At 37.0% G+C, this 24,938-nt stretch overlaps 1 protein-coding gene and 1 long non-coding RNA gene across 3 annotated transcripts in view; one reads left to right on the top strand and one right to left on the bottom strand.

Moving 5' to 3' along the window:
- The window catches only part of LOC311077544 (uncharacterized protein), a 471,588-nt gene that overhangs the window by 24,955 nt on the left and 421,695 nt on the right, over positions 1 to 24,938 (top strand). The gene's annotated exons all lie outside the window — the stretch shown is intronic.
- On the bottom strand, positions 4,389 to 23,602 carry LOC311077556. Its single transcript, XR_014604926.1, has 3 exons — positions 22,831 to 23,602; positions 22,543 to 22,637; positions 4,389 to 12,517 (listed from the first exon to the last, which is right to left on the bottom strand). It is a non-coding gene; the product is annotated as an uncharacterized lncRNA (long non-coding RNA).

Here is a 24,938-nt window from a genome sequence, read left to right as displayed (position 1 = left end):
ACTTTTTAGGTACCGACCGAATTGCCTCGATACTATTGAGTATCGAAAAATGACTTCTTGTTTGGTACCAGATTTCGATACCTAAGGGGTTAACTCGTCAACGTCAGTGCTCAAACAAATACATATGAAATGCACAACGACACACCTAAAACATACTCATACCCACATAGCAACATTGTGTCGGCCCAGATCCGGCCCACATCTGGCACACGTGGAAAGATGATCTGGCCCACATGCAGCGTGGATCTTCGGCACTTGAGTGGCCCACTCCTGTTTGCCAGATCTGGGCCACAAGCAGGCCATAGCAATGCCACATCTCAGCCAAGAGCAAAGAAATAAACCAGAACTGGACCTTATCTGAGCCACAAAGTCTGTGTATATTAAATATGAAGTCATCTCAGCCTTAATAAGCCTGTTAACAAGCAGAATCACTGAAGGAAAGAAGAGAACAGAAAAAGAGAGGAGCAGAAACACAAGATCTATAACTGACTTCAGACACAGCCTTAGAGGAAATCAACTGAAGAGAAAAGAAGACATTAAATCTGTGCAGATCTCAGCAGAGGAGGATTAAACAACTCCACAAACAGCATTACCAGCTTCACTTATTACTAACCAGACTGACTTTATTTCTGTCAGACGTCTACAGAAGTTTTTATTGAGAATTAACAGAGTTTAACTCTGTGTTTCATTTGAAGTCACCATAACAGTGATGAGTGCTTCCATTAGTTGGGCTCTTAACTCGTATTATATCTTTTGTCTTCTTTGGCCACTGTGACAGTGTGTTTGTCAAACACATTTGCAGCAGCAAAGAAAGCTAAAGTGAAATGAGATTAGGTGATGATGGTTACCTGTTGATGGTTTTATAATCATCATGAAATAACCTGCTTCACTGCTGTCTTTGAAATCTAAAAATTATGTTGTTCAACTAATATATTCACATTACATACATCTGCATACATACGTAACATATTATTACAATCAGTTAGCAGACTTTAACAAACATGAGCATGAAACATTACTGTTCGATGACAAACACAGACATCAATAATCAACGTATGAATCTCAACAATGGTGACAATCAAAAGTACCTTGCTGCAATGCATGCTGGGTACCATCATAGTACAAAACTCCCAGCATGCATTGCAACATGAATAAATTATGCAGCTGAATTGTTCTATAATTTTGTTTGATTCTAAATATTTGCTTTTATTTTTTTGCTGTTGTTTTTGTTGTGACATTTAGTAGCTTTTCAGTGATGTTCTGAATTATTCTGTTTATTTAAAAAAAAATATTGTCACCATTGTTGAGATTCATGTGCTGATTTCTCATATCTCTGTGTGTCACCATTGCTTCATTTTTTGTGCTCATGTTTGTTAAAGTCTTCTAACTGATTGTTATAATATTGCTAAATCTCACGCTGCAGTAACAGGGTTTGTGATGAGAATATATTAATGGAACAAAACAATTGTTAGATTCCAAAGACATCAGTGAAAAAGGTTATTTCATGATGATTATAAAACCATCAACAGGTAACCATCATCACCTGATCTCATTTCACTTTAGCTTTCTTTGCTGCTGCAAATGTGTTTGACAAACACACTGTCACAGCGGCCAAAGAAGACAATAGATATAATAAGAGTTAAGAGCCCAACTAATGGAAGCACTCATCACTGTTATGGTGACTTCAAATGAAACAGATTAGAGTTAAACTCTGTTAATTCTCAATAAAAACTTCTGTAGACGTCTGACAGAAATAAAGTCAGTCTGGTTAGTAATAAATGAAGCTGGTAATGCTGTTTGTGGAGTTGTTTAATCCTCCTCTGCTGAGATCTTCACAGATTTAATGTCTTCTTTTCTCTTCAGTTGATTTCATCTGAGGCTGTGTCTGAAGTCAGTTGTAGTTCTTGTGTTTCTGCTTGTCTCTTTTTTCTGTTCTCTTCTTTCTTTCAGTGATTCTTTTTGTTAACTTATTAAGGCTGAGATGACTTCATATTTAATATACACAGACTTTGTGGCTCAGATAAGGTCCAGTTCTGGTTTATTTATTTGCTCTTGGCTGACATGTGGCATTGCTATGGCCTGCTTGTGGCCCAGATCTGGCAAACAGGAGTGGGCCACTCAAGTGCCGTAGATCCATGCTGCATGTGGGCCAGATCATCTTTCCACGTGTGCCAGATGTGGGCCGGATCTGGGCCGACACAATGTTGCTATGTGGGTATGAGACGCGCACGCACAAACTTTCTACGCATATACTCATATGAGATGCGAGCACACACAAACTCTCCGCGCACATACTCATATGAGACTTGAGCACACACACACAAACTCTCCGCGCACATACTCATGAGACGCGAGCACACACACACACAATACCCTAAATATGTGGAAAAGTCGATCAAAAGTGTGACTACATTTCTCCAGGCTCAATGCCAACAGCGCGCGATGCAGTATTTGCGATAAAATAATTGCTGCAAAGACCGGTACCGCGACAGATATGATGAAGCCCTTGACAGTGCGCGGAGTAAACATAATGGCAGAAAGTTGCTCCGTCTTCGACTGGTAAATGAAGAGATACCTTGTTGATCAGTCTGACAGTGTTTATATTGAAATAATGACCTACTGAATGTACACTGCCGTTCAAAAATGTGTTGGTTAGTCAGAATTCTTTTTCAGTAAGGATGCATTAAAGTGATTAAAATCGTGACATTAAAACAATGTAATGTAATGTTACAAAAGATTTCTGTTTCAAATAAATGCTGTTCTTTTGAAAATTTTATTCATCAAAGAATCATGAAAACATTTATCATAGTTTCCAAAATATTAAGCAGCAAACTGTTTTCATATTTCTGAAGGATCCTGTGACACTAGTAATGATTTTGAAAATTCAGCTTTGACATCACAGGAATAAATTACATTTTGAAATATATTCAAATAAGATTTTAAATTGTAATACTATTTCACAATGTTACAAGTTTTACAGTATTTTTGATCAAACAAATTTAGCTTTGGTGAGCACGAGCTCTTTATAAAAAAAAAAAATTGTTCCTTTGTGCACTGGCTAAGGAGCATGAGTCAAACTGAAAAAATAAAACCAAAGTTTTTCTGAGGTAATGTGTTATGTAATCTTGTTAAAATGGATTTCATAAAATTGGTATCGAAAAAAGTATCGTCAGGAACCGGTATCGAAATCAAGGTATCGGTATCTAATTTTTTTGAACGATACCCAGCCCTAATTGCTGGCCAGCTCAGCTTTGAAAAGTAGAGCTTAAAGTTAAAAATAATTAACACCTAGTTTCATTACATCTATCTTTTAATGAATCAGCGTTTTTGAACGTGTTTGTACATGTACAGTTTAATGACTCAAAGGCAATACGTTGTTGTAACAATGTAACTGTGCACTGAGTGACAGCCTTTCAATGCGCAGAGACGCTGTTTAGTTCTGGTTACATCGTTAGAGAAAATGTCCTTGATTTTTGTGCATGCTGAAGACATCGTAACACTTATTTATATTTATGTATTGCTATATAAATAAGTCCAAATATATAAATGGTAAATACTGCATGTTGCGCTATTGAGCCACTCAAAATTACCGCATGGGAAATTCCTTCACGCAACAGCCCTACATTCTATAACCCAAATGTACAAAAAGAAATGTAATCAGTAGTGTTGTTTTTGACGGCCTGTTTTAATTTTAGTTTTAGTCTAGTCTTTGTGTCAAGCTGTCATTTTAGTTTTTATTAGTTTTAGTCACGTTCATACTGTTTTTAGTCTAGTCAAGTATCAGTCGACTAAAAGTCTGAGCATTTTAGTCTTAAGTCAGAATTATCCATGACTCTTTTCGTCTAGTTTTAGTTGACGAAAACTGATGACATTTAGTTGAAAATTGTATTTTAGTCTAATTTTAGTAATGCAATTCTATTTAACCCAGTCAATATAGTGTACCACTATGGAAAAATAGCAAAAAAAGCGAACAGAAAAGTAACACTCATCTCATTCATAGAGAAGGAAAAACAAGTTATTTGTGACATCCAAGATTTATTGCATTAAAATTTAAATGCTGTGGTGAGATCTGGTACTACTCTCACTTTCCTGAATAACCCCTGGTATCACTGTGTCTAGGTGGTCTTTTGCTGTCAGGTCAGAATATATATAATTCCCTCATTAGCTTGTTATAATTTATACCAGTAAATCTAGGTGTAGTCCCTACACTCCCAGGAAACAATAATAACCATCATTTACTAGACATATGAATAAAATTAATGCTTACCATCCAGCAGAATCGCTCTTGGAATCCTTGTTTTCTTTGTTTAACAGGATTAATAAATTGCTCTGTCTCTTGCTTTTTAGAACTGTTTGTAATAGCTGAAGTAAAAACTTAACAGTGAATGTCTTTTAGAAATAAAAATTTATTTATACAAAAGATTAAAACACTGGTTACACAAAAATTAAAAACTCGTAGCAAATCAAAAGAAAATGTTACAGGTTATAAAACTTCAGCTTATTTCAAGCTCAACAGGGCAGTCCTGTATGAGTGAATATTACAAAGGGTAATTACCTTGAAGCAGTTCAAGCAATTGGAGTAAATACGAACTTGTTCTCATCCGAGGTTTTTCAAGTTACAAAAATACAGCAGAGCAAATTAAACCAAAAGAAATTCAGCTAGGATTAAACTAGAAGAGATTTGATTTCTCTCTAGGGATGCCATCGACATCAAAATAAAAAATGCAGCAACTAACAGTCAAAAATTCAGTCATATTTATACGGAACTGGGTTACATTGTTCTAATGCAGTTTCTTGGTTTTTTTTCCAAAGGAACTAAGTCTCATGACTGAGCCTTGCAACATCAACCGTCTCTTGCTTCAGATGGGGTTTTCGCTGATATCTCTGTTTCCCATATATGGGCATTCTTGCGTCCTTTCCATCCTCTGCGCTTTGGACTTCTATGTATGTGTGTGCGTGCATATGTATCTGGAAGTGTATTTGTAGGTTCGCAATACCTATTAAAATTCACAAATCCTGCCACACCCCCTCTCGAACTTACAATGGCACTTTCATGTACCATCCTCCTGCCAATTCCATTACGCTGCTCTCTAATAAAATTCCTAGGGTAAATCACATCCAATTCATCAAGTTTAACTTTAAAAACAAATGGCGTAGGCATTATGAAATCCAAGCAACACTCATGAAACCTATATATTAATTCACTTTCCCGATGGAAGAAACCCATCGTCACTCTCCCGTGCTGGGTCAACAGACTCTCCATGCTTCTGCGGAACCACCGCTGGGACACAGGTTTCCACCTGAACGAGTCCTGGTGTCTCGGGGCCTGATCCAATTTTACCAGATCCTCTGGGTACAGAGCCAGCTCGGAACCACTGTCCGCCAAGCTCTCGTCCAACACTCTCAGCTCCCACCGGGCTTGTGTCAGGCGCCGCAAGCAGATCTAGTGGATCAATAATAATGACATAAACAATCTGGCCGTTAATACGTGCCTATTTAGTACAAAAACCCGAAACAACCTTATTTTTCCAAAGGTAGGTCTGAATGTCAACACAGCACGTAGTCTTGGTCACACGTTCCCTGTTCCCAATTAGTAGTTCAATTGCGTCATCTAAATCGATGATCAGCCATTTCATCGCAATGATAAATCTCATTGCATCATAGGTTAAATAATGAGAGCAGCCTGGACCCGTAAAGTTAGCCCCTCGATCATAAAATGCAAAAGTTTTCATTTCGGCCATGTAATAACCCTTGGAAAGTGTACATGACTGACAGAAGTTCTTAAACTCAAAACAACCCCGTTTGTATGCTTCAATTTTCAACGGGTAACATTTAACCTCTAAACAGTCATCACACAAGTCTCCTGTCTTCCGGACCCTATTGCAATAACACAAAATAAAACAATAACAAATCAACTTTTGTTATCACCTCTAGGCACAGTAACCCCAAAATTCTCATGAAATACTAAGTAACCACATATAAAATGTAATATTTCCCTTCTTATCTTCAATAAAAATAAAAGAAAATAAACACAGATGAACAAATCAAATCATCCAAAATCAGAAATCATCTGAAATCATTTAAAATGGCACTAAGTTGCCTTTCTGAAACTTCCATTCAAAAATCATACACGAAAGAGAATAAAACAAACCAAAATTTTTTTATTTTTTTTTCAAATAATAATAATGAACATAAAACAAAATTATGTTGTATATGTATATAAACGTTTTTTTTTTTTTTTTTTAACTTGTCTGACAAAATAAGACAAGATCATAAGATCAGATCATCTTAAAACTAGATCAGAATAATGAGTCATTTCCCCTATATTGTAGATCATCCATGCAATAAAGTAAACAAAACAAAATGGCGATTGATCAACTGATGAAAACAAAAATTAACTCAGAGTAAATAAACCCCTAATCCTATATGGTCTATACAACCAACAACTTATCTTCTACATCTGTCTATAAACTTAAACATTAATGAATAATCATTGATCCCAACCAGGATACCCAGAAAAAATAACTTTGGTTCGTTCACATATTTGGAAGTCCCCGCCATCAATAAGACAACAAAATACAGTATTGCCAGCTTTATCACCAGTGGTCTTAAAACTGTATTTCTTCTATAGCTAATGACAATCAAAAACGTGTAGGTAAGGAATGCCAGTCCCAAACCAACATATTTGAGCCAAATCATTTTAATATAACACTGTGTCAAGTTATACACAGTGATGGCAACGGCAAATATCACAACTGCGATAATTCCCTTGAAGCCAAATAATTTAATATAATGAGAACTCCGGAGTAATTGGGAGACTAAAATTAACACTAACGAAAAGTCATTAAGAACATTATATAAGGTCAGGCTTAAGCACATCAAGACTATTTGTTCTGACATGCGACTGGTTAATATTCCAGTAAGCCAATAGGAAATCAACCAAAAATTGACAGAGATAATACTCACAATCTCCTTTGGAGATTCGTCGCAACGCCATGTAGAATTGGTGCTATTGCCTGCCATCGTCCCAATTACTCTTTGTCACAAATTTAGAATGGAAATGGCCCGAGGTTCCGTCTGCAACCGTCAAATTCTGTAACCTTGTCACTCCCTCAGACCTCCTTATAGCCCCTCTCGCTACAAAGGTCACTCCTCCGTCTCCGACTCACTTGCTGTTTGAGGAAGTTAGGCTTTCCTGCTCCTCACTGGTTTTTGCTGAACCAGACTCTTTCGAAAGTTTCCTGCACACCAGCCCAAGTTTTGTCGATTTAAACACCATTACCAATATGACAATTATTACTGACAATTGTTAGACATATGATCACTATTTTTATGTAGTATCCATATTGAACTATTAGGTCCCAAACAGAAAGCGCAAAATCCTTCACGTTATCTACAACCCATAAAATAGCTTTTTTCTGAATTTTCCAATATACCGTAAAAATATCCCCATTATTAGGTTTAATTAATTGTGCACTAATGTCCGCCACGTAAATCCACGCCGGACCCGCCGAAAGACCCTTCCATGAGTCAAACATCTCAGAGCTACAATACTGCTCTTTACCTGGGAACCACAAATATTTAAAGGGGACCTATTATGCCCCTTTTCACAAGATGTAAAATAATTCTCTGATGTCCCCAGAGTGTGTATGTGAAGTTTTAGCTCAAAATACCCAACGGAATTTTATTTACAGCACGTTTAAATCATCATTTTTTGGGTCTGTGAAAAACGCACTGTTTTAGTCCTTCTCCTTTAAATGCTAATGAGCTGCTGGTTCACGTCACAGGGGGCGGAGCCTAAGCAGCCGCAATCAGAGTTAGAACAGGGAAGATGATAATAATAAAACAGACAGTCACAGTAATGGTGTTCATTTCGACCATAAAAATGCCTGCAGAGTCAGAGAATATATGCTGTATGGAGTTGGAAAAGGTATAGTTTAGTTTAATTACGATTATAACCTATTTGGCATTGCTTGTATACACTATTAATGCAAGCCTGCTGTAGGACTCCGTCTGACGATCTGAATTGTCTGAATGATGACACAATATACTGATATATATAATATATATATAATAATATATACTGATGAGTTTAATAAAGTTTACTGTATGTCACACAAAAGATGAAGCATCAGTTTTTCTTCAGAAAATCACTGTTACAGCTGAGTAAACAGTATAAGAAGTGCATAAGTAACTTACATAAATTTCTGTAGAGTTGAGGGAGCATTTTTTTTAAAAACAAAATGAATCCACCTCGTCTTCAGTGGCTGGCAGATTTCAAGAGTAAATAAAGAGAGCTATGTGAATGAATACATCCAGCTACAACACCTTCAACGCTTGGGAGATGCTTCAACGCTTCTCGTGAGTGCATTGCTGCAGCAATGGCTGATGTGTACAACTCGCAGTGAACTCGATCAGGGCGGGTCTAAGTTATAATGGCGGTGTCAGTCAACACTCGTGGGCGGGGCCTGTGGCTTTAGTGATGTCACTAAAGCCACATTCTGAAAACGGGTCGTTTGGAGAGACTGCTTTTGATTTATGGAGATTAAAAAAAAAGGAGTGAGTGGATTTTTATCACTGTAGGGTGGTTGTGTACACACACTGCCAACACACATTTATGTCCAAACACCATACAAAAGTGAATTTTGCATAATAGGTCCCCTTTAACGTCCTCATCTCGTCTGAATTCAAACCTGCCCAAACCAAAATTCCATGAACTTGATCTAATTTTTTCTGGATCATTATCAAAAATCTCTGGCCTCAGGCTATTGCGTGAGAACGGATGAGATGTCTTAACATCAAATTTAGATGAGGCCATCATTACTCTATAATTACCAAATTTCAGTTCCGATGGTTTCATCATTGCTATATAATACTTGGTACTCCAATATCCATGAGCTAAATTGTGACTATTTAATCCCACAGTTCTATTATGTCTATACGAAATTTTTATTGGGAATATGCTATCATTAGCTTTACGCGTATTAAACGATCTCCACGTAAACGTACGATTGCTGGTCTTATCTAGTCCCATCGCAACCGGAAAAACGTCCCATTCCCTGTATAAAAAATTTGATAGGCCAATCCACCGCAAAGTCCCTTTATTACTCGCATCACTATGGTTCTTCCAGATGCCTTGATTAGTATGAGTAACTCGGAGAACACTAGACCAGCCCATACAATACAGAACTATAGCCGATCTATATTGTTGTTCAGTTATATTATTTAAAATATAGTCCATAATACCCGAATAGTTCGCCAGTTCTAAGGACAATCCGGGCCTAGGAGCATAATTTATGGTTAGTGGATGAAGTCTGCTGCCTCCTACCCCGTTTGCCCACAAGGTGGCATTAATAGTCCATGTTACACGTTGACCTTCTGCTTTGACCATGTCATTATCTGGGTCTTGTAATCCCATCCATTCATGCCATAGTTTAATAATGTTAGCACCATGCCTCTCAAAAACTTTATCATCCCAAATTGAGGTATCACTCAAATAACATACCCATGCAGATGTTGTTTCATAAGCAGACATGCAATGCTTGTCAATGTCATACCAAAACTGATTCTCAGGTATATCATTTAGAAATTTATTTTTCTTCAAAAATGGACATTTCTTGTGATTTTCGCACATTTCAATGGGCATAATCAGCTTTTCACATGTCACCCATTCCAATTCCACATAAGATGGCTTTGGTCTATTTTTGTATATACACTGTAAAACCTAACAGTAATATTAACTAAATACAATTGAGTTCACAGCACTCAAATATTACCGAAACTTGAATGACTGAAACAGAACTCAAACTGAATGAGTTATAGAACATTTCTAGATCTCAGAATGATAATTGTATAATTAAGTGATTAATTAAGTGATGATTGAGCATTAGTGATGAGCACCTGCTGTTAACAAGCAGAATCACTGAAGGAAAGAGAAACACAAGAACTACAACTGACTTCAGCCACAGCAAAATCAACTGGAGATAAAAGAAGACATTAAATATCTCAAGATCTCAGCAGAGGAGGATTAAACAACTCCACGAACAACATTACAAGCTTCACTTATTACTAAACAGTTTGACTTTATTACTGCCATTCGTCTACAGAAGTTCTTATTAGAATTAACAAAGGTTTAGAAGTTGATGATTTGAGTTTCATTTAAGGTCACCATGATGGAGATCAGCGTTTGCTTTAGTTGAGCTCTTGACCCTTGACTTTTGCACTTAAGATTTTCTTTGACTGCTGTAATTGAGTGTTTATAAAACATATTTATTATGGCACAAAAGGCAAGGAAAAGTCTGATCGAGTGTTGATGGTGAAGGACTGATGATGACAATCATCAATTAGTGACTTGATTCACTGATTTCATTCAGAGTCTGATCTCTGATTAAAAGGGCAACATATTAGTTTCACTCAAAACTGTGATTCTACAGCATAAGAGCTAGCCATGTTGAGACATCAGATAATGTCTAATAGTTGTGCATTAATAGTTGATAATAGTTGTGCACAAAAAGTTTCACAGAAAAGGTATTGCATTATTAAGACTCACACAGACATCAAGAATCAGCATATGAATCTCAACAATGGTGACCATTAAAAAATGATGCATGCTGGGTACTAGCATAATACAAAACTTATCCATGGCTCCCAGCATGCATTGCGGCATAAATCATTTTTTAATGGTCACCATTGTTGAGATTCATATGCTGATTCTTGATGTCTGTGTAAGTCAGCATAATACCATAGAGATTTTTAAAATCTGTTAATCGCAACAATGGGCCTTACAGCAGAATCAGTTATACTATAATGAATAATACAAGTAATACGTCACCTATCTAATCAGAGATTAGGCTCAGGGAATGATCAGAGAATCAAGTCACTAAATTATGATTTTTATCATCTTAACACAACCACATGCTCATATTTTCTTTTGGCGTATGTGCCATAACAAATGAGTTTTATAAACACTCAGTTACGGCAGCCAGAGGAAAAACTGGTGTTATAAAGTCAAGGGTCAAGAGCCCAACTAAAGCAAACACGGATCACTATCATGGTGTCTTTAAATAAAACTCAATAAATCATTATCATCTAACCCTCTGTTCATTCTCAATAACAGCTTCTGTAGACGCATGACAAAAGTCAAACTGTTTAGTAATAAGTGAAGCTGGTAATGCTGTTTGTGTAGTGGTTTAATCCTCCTCTGCTGAGATCTTTAGAGATTTAAACGTCTTTTATCTTGAGTTGATTTCATCTAAGGCTGTGGTTGGAAGTCAGTTGTAGTTCTTGTGTTTCTCTTTCCTTCATTGATTCTGCTCGTTAACAGCAGGTGTTAATCACTAATGCTCAATAATCACTTAATTAATCACTTAATTTATTGACTGCAATGTATATCTACTTTTAGTAAACTCAACTGAAATAAGTTCAGAGTACTCATAACTATTGTTTTTATAAACTTAATTGAATTGAGGCAATCGGTTTCCTCAAATGAAATGAGTTAGCTTAACTTGTTGGGTTTTACAATGAATTAAGGCAATCGGTGTCCTCAAATGTAATAAGTTAGCTTAACTTATTGAATTTGACTTTGTATTACTGTTTTAGTGGACTCGATTAAAATAAGTTCAGAGTACTCATAACTATTGTTTTTTATAAACTTAATTGAATTAAGGCAATCGGTTTCCTCAAATGAAATGAGTTAGCTTAACTTGTTGGGTTTTACAGTGTACCAATTATCAATACATATGGGTTCAGGCCCTTAGGCCAATAGCCTTTTTGCACTGGGTTCCGATTATCCATATTATTCCATGTATTCTTACTTATTATATATTTAGAGCCTGTCGAAGCAGATCTTCCACTCCGCCCTCTGCTCTTTCTGTTATCATCTATGCTCATGGCAATAGATTTTTCAGAACTATCCTTTCCCAGCCAAGATCTCTTCACTATTGGGACTACATTTTTAGTTAAACAATCCCAATCATCCATTTTCGTGATCTGTAGCATTGGACTATTCCATAATCTATATACGACCATGGTAGACGTCAAATTAAATACATCCGAAAGATTATACTTAAGGCCCTGTAATTTGACATGTGTCTGATTATATCCTCTTAAGTAATTCTATCGTAACCTAGTTGTATTATTAACAACCTTGTTTCCATAAATCTTAGGCCCTTTTGTGGCACTCCTACGTTTAGTACCTGTGCAGTTCCAGAATGACTTGTCTATATCTTTTATAAATCCTTTAAACATATTCTTTATCATTTTTGGTCCATATTTAGTACCATCAAAATTCACAGTTTGATTGTAACATATTTTCGGTACAATTTTCTCAACAACAGAACAGGAGGCTACTCCTACCTCGTTTGTTTGATTTTCTACTGTGATCCCAAAACCAACTATAAGGAGACATATTACCAGAACCATCTTTAGGGCTAACAGGAACAGTCCTACTTCACTTCGGTCATGAAGTAACTCCTGATACTTCCCCTTTAGTCCGCTTCCTCGTTTCACCATTCTGTTGCTGAAAAACACAAAAAGATATAGATGCACAAAAAACCTTCTAAGCTTTCCCTATCTGTCCTTTTAACCATGCGGTCATTCTGCTCAGTTTGTTAGGCTTTTTGATGTTCATCCTTTCAACTTTAACCCCCTCTATTGATTTGCAGAGTAATCAGAGGTGGTGGTGATAAAAACTTTCACCTGCCATAATTCACTTGTCCTTTGTGAATCTAGCTTAACTTTAATTATTTCTGTCCCTAAGAAGGTCTGTTGTGACCTTGCTCTGACAGTCAATGAGGTTTCCCTTACAAAATGACTATATTCTCTAGGCATGTATATTGGAAATTCCTCCTGAAAGGACATTTTGGTCATCAATTCAACAAGCAAGTCATGCACATTTAATTCTTTATACATTCCTTCCTCTTTAAACTGAATTGAGAAACCATTGTCATAGAATGGATCCCTCACCACCGTTTTCCAACGGTTCAAGTCAGTATCCCTCGACAGCGTTTTATCCAAAACACTGTCTTTCAACAATGGATCAGAGTCCAATGGCATTGGGCCACCAGAACTTAACAGCCTTTCCCATAGGAAGGCTTTCTCGGCATTACAGACCAAAGCCAAGGGATTCACTTCCCATTTATTCATAATTTTATCATCAATTAAGCAGCCTAGACTTGTTTCAGTTTTCCTAGACTGCCAGACTTCCTTTAAACTTGTAATTTTTAACCATCATTTTCTCATCATTAACTTGCACCTCGGACACTTATTTAGTTGCCCTTGGTTGTCTAGAGTACATTTACACTCTTGACCTCTAAGACTGAACTTTATCTTACAGTCTATGCATGTTTTACAACCACAATTTCCCGTGGTTAATTCATATTGCCAGACTGACCAACGTTGTCTGGACAACCGGCACGATCCACAAATGCTTACATCTCCCAGCAAACATGATCCTACGGACCTGTCTGCACAATACCACTTAGGTAAAATTGTCATTTGGCTTCTAAGCCAATGCTGACTTTCTCTGACCTCCCTAGGTCCTTCCCAGAGGAGTTGACAAATATCCTGTTTGCCACAGATCACACAGTCAGTAGGTTTCCTACGGGTTGTTGCAGTTCCTGTTTCACAGTCTTTATGCCATATCTTTACTAAGAAAGAATCACTAAAGTCTTTACACACTACAACAGTGCCCTCTGCTGGACACTTAGCGTCTGTCTGGAAACTTACTCTTGGTCTGTATACCTTACTCATGTTCTTTAAAATTAATCTTTGCTTTTCACAAGCTTTCTAATGGACCAAATCCCGTTAGCTTCTAATCTAACAGTAGTATTTGAAGTTAATTCAACTACTTTATCCTCAGTCCCTGTTTTGCTACGAAAACGCCCCTGTTTTTGCTTTAATAGTATAAATACTTTATCTCCTACCGTGAATGGGTTTTTGCTTGTGTCGGCTGGTTCACAAGTTTTATTGGTCTTCGAGACCCTATAATTAAGGAAATGGGTGCATTCATTAATTAAAGTGTCCCACTCACCTAGAGCTTGATTCTTAACAAACCACTCTTTGGCCGACTTTATAGCCCGTTCCGCGCATCCAATGCTGCAAGATTCATATTTAACTGACTTAATTAAAGTAATACCCTGCTCTTTGCAAAAGGTCTCTACTTCACGACCGGTTAAATTATGTGCATTGTCACCTCTCACGCGTTCCGGTGCGCCTCGGTACCTAATCCAAGTCTTGAGGCTGTCTACTACGACTGCACTTGTTGCCTGCTGACATGGATAAAGTTGTATAAAGTTAGAACAATTGTCTACAATAATTAAGAAATAAACGTTCTTCATTTTTGTCTTAGGAAAAAGAGGCCCGGCGAAATCGACGCTTATTTCAACATTCTCTTTATCAGTTTTGATTTTTCCAAAATCATGATAAATACTGGTCATCACTTTCCTACAATCAGGACAGTTAAGCTTAATTTTTTGATAATTAGTTTTCAAGTTCTGGATATGTAGGCCCATCTGCTGACAGTATTTCGCAAGATATGTTGTTGAAGGGTGAAACTTAGGGTATTTCCAACTGCTGCAGGCGTTGTCTGAACTGTGTGGCTAGACTGATGCAATACTTGCGGTTTCACAACCTTGTAATTTTCACTTATGCTCTTCCACAGTTCTGCCTGCGCTAACGGTTTGCCTTTAGCGTTATAGAAACTATTAAGTTCCCACCTATCCAGGTGTTCAATTAATCCTAGGAAAGCATATTCGCTATCTGTTACTACACTGAAAAAATTTGGAGTAGGATCAGAAAATGCTAGTAAATTTACAAAGATTTGCCAAGTAAAAACCTAAACATATTCATCAGTAGCTTTAATTAGAAATCTTTAAGTTAAATTTACTTGGAATATGGAATTAAGTAAACTTTACTTAACCTAGTTAAGTGAAAGTAACACAGAAAATAAGTAATTTTAACTTGGCTAGTAAAAGGTTGATTAATATTGATTTAGTTGAAATTTCCTTTGCATTACATTTCACTCAAACAATAATATTGAATTATACCAGTCATTTATAGTATGTGCTTTACTTAGATTATCTAAGTAATTTATACTACAGCATGTCAGATGTTAAGCATCTTGTGAATGCAAAGACCTCAATACTTGGTAGACAATACACAATGACGGTAACATTTGATGGATCGTTTTTGTGTTTGAATGTGTCATTTTGAGCAGAAAATTTACTCAAAATGTCACAAAATGGCAAGTTACTAATCCTGACAACAAAAGCAATGATAAAACAGTGTAAATACAGCTGGAAACCAGTGAAAAATTAACCTCATTAATTATTCAAGGTCCAGTGCATGATGGGAACCCCAGTATCAGAAAAGCTGAGTAATTTTTACTTAATTTTATTGAGTTGATATTTACGCTTTCATTTCTACTCGCTTGAATTAAGTACTGATATGGAATTTACTTCGTTTTTTTAATTCTTGCCTGAACTAACTTTTTCATGTAAATTACATTGTTTTTTTTCAGTAGTATTTACTTCACCAAAAAAACATTTTTTACAGTGAATACACAATTAACGTGATTATTTGTTCTCATGTGCGATAATGCCTTAGCAACTGCAGTAACTTCAGCTTCTTGCGCGCTTTTGTCATCCTCTAATCTTCCTTTTTCTCTGTGGATAATTTTACCTCTCAACTTAACCAGAAATCCCCATCACGTTTGTCCTTTTTCTGAGCTTCCGTCAGTAAAGTAGCACTAAGCAAAATGATGTCCAAAACACGTCTTTTCAACGTCTTTGTCACAAAAGTCGGACGTTGAAAAGACGTCCACTGAGGAGCCAGAATGAAAGTTTTTATGACGTCTTTTTTTGACGTGTTCTGCACGTCCGATATCTAGACGTTCATCGAACCTTCGTACAAGGTTAAAACTAGTTCAGATGTGGCCATTGTGGACATATTTCAACATCATTTATGGTCTCATTTAGACATAATTACTTTGACTATTGCTGTCAGATGATCTTAGTGAGAATTAACAGAAGTTTAGATGTTGATATTTGTTTAATTTGAAGTGTCACCATTGTGGTGATCAGTGTTTGCTTTAGTTGGGCTCTTGGTCCCCGTTACTTTTACTTTAACTTTTATTTGACTGCTTTAACTGTGTGTTTGTGTGACACAATTGTTGTGGCAGAGAAAGCCTAGAAGCCTATGAGGTGTTATCAGCTCAATGTTGATGATGACATAATCATCACAAAATGGGCATCTAATATTGTGTTTAAAGTTTTGTGTTTATATTTGGCGTTCATAACCACCAACCTTGTGGAACTGCATTATTGGTGCCAAAAGCATTAAAATGATCACTTATTTGAAGGTGTATAAAAAGCATGTGCATATGATGTTTTGAGCAAATGTATCATATAGTCACACACAGACATCAAGTATTTGCATATGATTCACAACAATGGTGACAATAAAAAAAAAAAAAAAGCTTCATGCTGCAATGCATGATGGGTAGCTTTCATAGTACAAAACTCATCCTTAATTCCCAAGCTTTTTTGTTTTGATTGTCACCGTTGTTGTGATTCATATCCAAAATCTTGATGTCTGTGTGTGACTACGTGACACACTTGCTCAAAACATCATGTACACATGCTTTTTATACACCTTCAAATAAGTGATCATTTTAATGCTTTAGGCACCAATATTGCAGTCCCACAAGGTTGGTGGTTATGAATGCCAAAGCATCTGACAACATTAGATGCTTGTTTTGTGATGATTTCATGATCATCAATAAGCTGAAAACAGCTGATCTTACTTATTATTGTCTTTCTCTGCCACAGCAATTGTGTTTTACAAACACACAGTTAAAGCAGTCAAATAAAAGTTAAAGTAAAAGTAACGGGGACCAAGAGCCCAACTAAAGCAAACACTGATCACCACAATGGTGACACTTAAAATTAAACAAATATCAACATCTAAACCTCTGTTAATTCTCACTAAGATCATCTGACAGCAATAGTCAAAGTAATTATGTCTAAATGAGACCATAAATGATGTTGAAATATGTCCACAATGGCCACATCTGAACTAGTTTTAACCTTGTACGAAGGTTCGATGTCGAACGTCTAGATATCGGACGTGCAGAACACGTCAAAAAAAGACGTCATAAAAACTTTCATTCTGGCTCCTCAGTGGACGTCTTTTCAACGTCCGACTTTTGTGACAAAGACGTTGAAAATACGTGTTTTGGACATCATTTTGCTTAGTGGGAAATGTGCTGGGTTAATCAAAGTCTTTTTCTCCTTTTTAGGAGTTTTTTCATGTCTAAATTCTATCTGATTGTCACTAAGTAATTTAGTCCATTTTGACCAGGTAAAAGTGTGAACGCTTATTTTCATTCACTAAATTCTTTGCTTCCCTGGCTAATAATTCAATACCTTCACTTTTGGCAATGACTATAATAGATTGTTCTGCAGCCAATGATTTAATGATTAGCAAATGTCTTGCTACTGTGGCTAATATATCTACTGCAGACAAATTTTCTTGTTTCCTCTGAGTAGCTGGTTTTTCATGAGAGATAAACATCACTGGGCTTTTAGTATTACCTTCATTGTATAACACAACTTCCATTTCCTCAGGTGTATTATCAATTTTGACTATAAGGTTTTTGTCAGGATCTCTTCTGATAATTCTCCCAGAATTTAAAGCCATTTCTATAATTTCACATTTGATTTTCTCAAGGTTTTCATCCCATTTAAAATCTCCCCCTGAAGTGGCTTTATACAGCATTTTTGCTTTAGCACTATAACCAGGTATTAAATCTCTTACAAAATTCAGTCTTCCTAAGAGACTTTGTAATTCTCTCAAGTTCGTTATAGTTTTATTTTTTAATTCTATTAATTTTTCCTGGGTCGATTTAGCTATACCTCTGTCTTCACCTGATATTTCAAACCCTAGGAAGTCAACCTTTTCTTTTCCCAACTCTAATTTCTTCAAGTTCAAAAGAAAACCTGCATCTGCTAGTCTCTTTATCGTTTCTGTCAATACCTTCATATGTTCGTCCACTGTTTGAGTGGCTATTAATACGTCATCGGTATAAACTGTAATTGGCAATCCCTGTAAAATTTCTAAAATTACGGATTGAAAGACGTTAGGGCTATTGCGAAATCCCTGAGGTAAACGATTGTAAACGAATTGTCTGCCCTCGAAGGTAAAGGCGGTCCGCCCTCGACTTTCCTTTGCCAATGGTATTGACCAGAAACCATTAACTAAGTCGATTTTAGACAATATCTTACCACCACTCAAACCGTTTGTCGCGTCCCGTGCATTTATTAAATATCTAGTATCCGGTACCGTTACTTTATTCAAAGCTTTGTAGTTCGAAACCAGGCGCCATGAGGAATCCGACTTGGCCACGCCCTGAATTGGGGAATTAGTTGGACAGTTTTCTCCTATGCTTATTACCCCTTTTTCCAATAACTCATTTATTGTTTCTCTTATTTCTTTATATGCTGCTTTATTTAGAGGGCACTGCCTCTGTGGTGCTGGAATTCCACCTACAATAGTATATTCATATTTGTCGGACAATTTTCCGCAATCATTTTTGCTTTTTGCGTAATGATTTGTATATTTTTCCAACAATTTTCTCAGCTCTACTTTTGGTAATAGGGTCTCGTTTATAACCCTATTCATTTCTGACTCCAGGTCGACCGGTTTAAGCCATCTAATTATTTTGTCAGAATCAGTAAGTTTTTCATTCATCTCTTTAATAAGAATGGCATCTTTTAGACACATCAAATTCGAGCTGTCTAATATGCAATGTAAACCCTGCCAATAATACCTATCTCTGGTTACTGGCTTCATTTCATTACTAAAACCATAAACCCGGTATTTTCCTTTTAACTTAAAGGGTAACTAAACCCCTGGTCAGAGCCTGACTCCACCCACTGGCAATATTTGAAAAATGCTAGAAAAGTGGGCAAACCCTGCGGAGATAGAGGGGACGAACCGGGGGGGGGGGGCGGGCACCTGAGAGTCCTGCTGTCAGACTGTCTAAAATGGATAGTTTGCTCACAGGGTCACAAGACGACGTAAATATGCATCTGATGAGTTTTATCGAGTTGATGTCAATAGCGCGCGCTCTCTATAGGCATATTCATATTTTGCCGCTATGTGAAAAAATCCAGCAAAATGCGCCGACGCGTTTGTCGACCCCAGAGGATTAACTTTAGCCTAACCATAAATTGTGATTAAAATATATATGATCACTCACATCAAGACGCCGCTGCGGTGGTGGAGTCCATGCAGGAGGAGCAGCGTTTGGCACTGCGTCGCTTTTCAGCGCGAGCTGTGTCGAGAAGCCAATTTCCACCTCTATTGCGTTGGAAAAGCAATTCCGCGTAAAATGCAGGTTTCACACTCACGGTCTTCCAGGCCAAGTGCATGCAAACACTGGCGCCAAATTTCCAAGTCTGCTGGAAAGCTATGCGGTCCAGCAGTGCTGTTGCACCCAGCAACACTACACCTACCACTGTACTAAATACAGATAAATCTACGCTAGCTCATCCAAGGGCGTGGTGAGCTCGTACCAAGGGAGGGCGTGGTGAGCTGGAACCTGCTTACGTCACGCAGTACCGCTTACGTCACGCAGTACCGCAACATCCAATAGGAAAATTCAACTGCAGTAGCCACCGTTCAACCTGAAGAGGGCAGCACTCAGACGTTTTTACACCATATATTGTAGAATTAAAACACTTTATACCCAAATGTCAAAAAAGTTACTCGAATCAATGAACAGCACTAATAAAGCCCCATTCTTACAGATCATTAACTAAAAAAAAGTTGGTTTAGGGTTTAGTTACCCTTTAACTGCCCCTTCGGGTAATTCTGTTACAGTAGTTACTTCAGCTCCAGTGTCTAGAAGGAACCTGATACCATTATAATTTATAAAAAATTCTTGGTCTTTTGATTCTTCCACTAAACTAGAGGCAATGGTCGCTTTTCCTGGAGCTTTTACATCCTATTGATTTTTCTCTCTCTCTGCTTTATTGGTTTTGACAGTGCGTGTCCTTTCTTGTCTTGGTTCTGCTTTTTTATTTCTCTTCTCTATATGGGCTTTTTTCTGCTCTTCATTCATTTTTGCCCAGTCTTCTGGTTCAATATATTTTATATTTCTTTCCGGCTTTCTATTCTGCACTTTTCTGGTCTGTGGTTTAAGTTTCTTATCTATATTTTTCGAAAAATCATTTCTCTGTGGTTTCATTTTATTCCCTTCACTGGATTTGGTGTTAAACTTCTTGAAATCAGTCTTTTGTTTGACTCTAACCCCCTCTGCTGGCCTACCTTTGTATTGGCCTTGAGTTTCTTTCAACTTCTTCCTTCTTTTGCATTCTCTGTCATATCTAGCTGCAAATTTAGATAGCTCTGTCCAATCAGTCTCTGATCCCCAGCTTGCTATCACCTGGCAGCCCGGCAGTTCAGGAGCTAGTTTTTTCAATTTGGCTACCATTTCCAGCTCGGTCCAGCCTTCGCTGGCTTTATAAGAAATATAGGGCCACAGACCTGTAACTTTTACCGATTCTACTTCTTCTCTAAATTCCTCATCCTCATCTGTCCCTAAAACCTGTGCATGATGGGCATTCAGGATTTCTAGCTTTAAAGATAATCCTGTATGAAATTTGATCATTTGCTCTATCAAAGGTTTAGTAGCATTTATGGATTTTCCCAAATCAGCTACCATTTTTGCTTTTAGCATTTTATCATCCTTTGCTCCTGGAAATCTCATATTCTGCAACATCTGAATTGTAGTAATGCCATCACCCTTGGCCTGTCTCGATGGACCACGCCTGGGCTTAGGAGTTATCTCTTTTTTAGATCCCCCTTCTTTTCTTTCCCTTTCCTGCCGTGCAACGGCCGCTACTAGAGACAGATCTATTTGTGTGCTAATCAGAGAGGGTACTTCCTTACTGTCACTCTCCCCCTCTGTGTCAGACTCTGACCTCTCAGACTCAGATAGAGAATCAGAAGGTTCCTCTTCTTTAATCTCCCTTTGCTCATATTTCTCATTTCTATCCTTTTTGATAGCTCTTTTATTTAAGTTATCGCCCTGATTTAACTTTTGTTGTTTTCTTGGCGCTTTTTCTTTATTAGGTGGTGCTTCCTGATGTGTGGCTTCTCTGAGTTTCCACACATCATTAACTGTTGGTTCCTGTTTTTCTTTTTTCTGTTCACCTAATAACAAGTAACACAACGATTTTTGCATGCAATCTAGCTGCTCTGCCAGCATATCTAATTTTGCCTTAGAACTAGTTCCGGGCATATCCAGAATTTCATCTGGAGTAGGTCCGCAAGCCAGTTTTACTATTTTCTGCATCGCTCCCTTTACAGCTGATAAATGTGAATCTCTGGGAGCGAAAATGAGACCAGGACATGTCAAAAATGTTCTTCCTCCCAGCCTGTCATGTTCTCTCTGGTGAAAGCTACTTCGCCTCACGCGAGATTGACTTCAAGACTTTTTGTGATTAACAATCTTTCTTCGAGGTATTTCCTCATCTTCAGTATACTCTGAACTCGAACTTTTTCCTGACTCTTCGTCTACTTTTATTTGATATCTTTCCTTATTTTTTCTATCTGTAGAAGTTTTATATGGCCTAAAACCTATTTTTTCTTTTTCCCATGATTCTTCCCCTGTTATCAGGTCACTGAATCCGGCTAATATATTTTTTTGTTTAGGAATAGCTCCAGTCTCTACCGGTGTCATGTCAAAGTTTAAACCTAAGTGACCATAGTCACTTCCAGCCGCTCCCTCCCTGTCAGTGTATTCTGAAGGGGTGGGGGAGTCAGCCGTGATCAAAGCGTCTGGATCAGGAACACCGTTCCTGGTTACCCTTATGTCGGTTCCTTTAACTATTGGTACAGTAATATCACTATCCCCAATTTCAACGGTAACCTTTTTACTTCGACTTTTATGGCCTACTACCTGGACTAATTTACTTAATCCAGCTTCATTAGAAGTATATAAAGTATCATCAGTAGCCAGTAGTTCCTCATTGCCTACTTGCCCTGCGTCTTTTAATGTTTTATTTAATTGATCTTGCGATAGCAAAGTAATATTGGTTATTTTTTCCATGACTGTGTGAATCTGTGCACTCCTCTGAGGCTCTTTTTGGTAACTATCTCTTTATATGAGGTTTCTAGTTTAGGTACTCTATGGTCCTACAGCGCTGCCCCTGAGATCTCTTGTTACCTCTGTCGTGCCCAACCAAAGAATCTTATCTCAGGCGTCCCCGAGATATTTCCTGAGGTTAGGAGGAAATAACTGTTCCTGTAACTTCCTCAAAGCACTAAGGAGACATTGTTTTGCACTCGGATTTAGCCGTTGTCTTAGTTTTTTTTTGAACTGTGTCTAGGTGGTCTTTTGCTGTCAGGTCAGAATAGATATAATTCCCTCATTAGCTTGTTATAATTTATACCAGTAAATCTAGGTGTAGTCCCTACACTCCCAGGAAACAATAATAACCATCATTTACTAGACATATGAATAAAATTAATGCTTACCATCCAGCAGAATCGCTCTTGGAATCCTTGTTTTCTTTGTTTAACAGGATTAATAAATTGCTCTGTCTCTTGCTTTTTAGAACTGTTTGTAATAGCTGAAGTAAAAACTTAACAGTGAATGTCTTTTAGAAATAAAAATTTATTTATACAAAAGATTAAAACACTGGTTACACAAAAATTAAAAACTCGTAGCAAATCAAAAGAAAATGTTACAGGTTATAAAACTTCAGCTTATTTCAAGCTCAACAGGGCAGTCCTGTATGAGTGAATATTACAAAGGGTAATTACCTTGAAGCAGTTCAAGCAATTGGAGTAAATACGAACTTGTTCTCATCCGAGGTTTTTCAAGTTACAAAAATACAGCAGAGCAAATTAAACCAAAAGAAATTCAGCTAGGATTAAACTAGAAGAGATTTGATTTCTCTCTAGGGATGCCATCGACATCAAAATCAAAAATGCAGCCACTAACAGTCAAAAATGCAGTCATATTTATACAGAACTGGGTTACATTGTTCTAATGCAGTTTCTTGGGTTTTTTCCAAAGGAACTAAGTCTCATGACTGAGCCTTGCAACATCAACCGTCTCTTGCTTCAGATGGGGTTTTCGCTGATATCTCTGTTTCCCATATATGGGCATTCTTGCGTCCTTTCCGTCCTCTGCGCTTTGGACTTCTATGTATGTGTGTGCGTGCATATGTATCTGGAAGTGTATTTGTAGGTTCGCAATACCTATTAAAATTCACAAATCCTGCCACAATGCAAAAGAAAAGGCATGAGTTGGCTGTTTTTGTCAATTTTAAGTTTTAATTTAAAATGTTTGCGATTTTAATATAACTAGCCTACACGGCTAAATATTTTACCACTTGCTTATAAATCTAGATAGAAGTAGTGCATTGAATAATACATTGTTTAAATTGTGCTTAAAAGTGAATTACGTGTATTAAAGAGTATGTGTGTACAAAGAGAATCGCAATGCTGACAAAACTTTTTTTAAATAAAAGTATTTGATAACTTCTGGATTTGACATAAAAATAGTGAGTATGTGTTTGTGGTACAGCCGTGGATCAGTTACGCACTGCAAACGCAGCATATGTGAAAGCACTATAGCATTAGGGCTGGGCGATATATCGCACGATATTGTTATGCGCATCTCATCAGTAAAGCCGGTTCCTTGATTAGTAGTAAATCACCATCACCTGCTTTCAGATGGAGCGGTGTTAAATTAACACTCCTGGGGCTGGGAGTGTATATGAGTCCACACTCAAGAGTGTAAAGTGTTAAAATATGAGCGTTAAATTAACACTCAAGAGTGTTAAAGTTAATGAGATAATTAAGTGATTAATTTAGTGATGATTGAGCATTATTGAACACACCTGATGTTAACAAACAGAATCACTGAAGGAGAAAATCACAAATTGTAAGTTACCATTGTGGTGATGGGTGTTTGCTTTAGTTGGGCTCTTGACCCTTATATGTTTATTTCAATTTTTACTGTTGTTTGTCTGCTGTTATTGATTTATAACAGTTAAATGAACAAAGTAAAATGTGATCTGACAGTGTTGGTTATGTTTTGACATAATCATGCTGTGATCTGAAAAATGAAACTTATTGAGATAGTTTGGTTTAACTTGTCAGCAGCAGTTTTGTGATTCTTCAGCCTATGATTATCAGTACTTTACTTATAATCCAAAATATTTAATAAACATTGTTCTGATCAAAAGACTTTCAACTAAACTCATTTAGAAACACAGACATCAATAATCAGCCTGTGAATCTCAACAATGGTGACAATAATAAAGCATGTTGCAGTGGCTGCCACCAATCACAACTCATTAATGGCTCCCATCATGCATTGCGGTATGAATAAATTATGATCTGAATTGTCTATGTAATTTACTTTTCCTAATTGAATATTCTGCTCGGCACCATTGTTGAGATGCATAGACTGAATCTTGACGTCTGTGTGTGCCTAAAATAAAAAAAAAATTTAAAACAACTTTTAAGAAATCCTTTATATTATATCAAAAATTCTGGGCATTTATGCAGATTCTCAGTTATGCTGTAACCAACAACATAAATCAAAGTCAGAAAGAAGGATCTTTATGAGTTCAGTGATCAAGTTCAAATGATGAATGTCATAATATAACCAACACCATCATTTCACTTTTTTCTTTGTTCATCTGGCAGTTATAACTCAGATACAGCAACCAAACAAAATCTAAAGTAAACACATAAGGCTCAAGAGCCCAACTAAAGCAAACAATCATCACCATAACGGTGGCTTACAATTTGTGATTTTCTCCTTCAGTGATTCTGCTTGTTAACATCAGGTGTCTTCAATAATGTTCTATCATCACTAAATTAATCACTTAATTATCTCATTAACTTCAACACTC

The sequence above is a fragment of the Abramis brama genome (assembly GCF_963993115.1).
Source record: "Abramis brama genome assembly, chromosome: 2".
NCBI classification, from domain to species: Eukaryota; Metazoa; Chordata; class Actinopteri; order Cypriniformes; family Leuciscidae; genus Abramis; species Abramis brama.
This window is presented reverse-complemented; position numbering and strand designations above follow the sequence as displayed.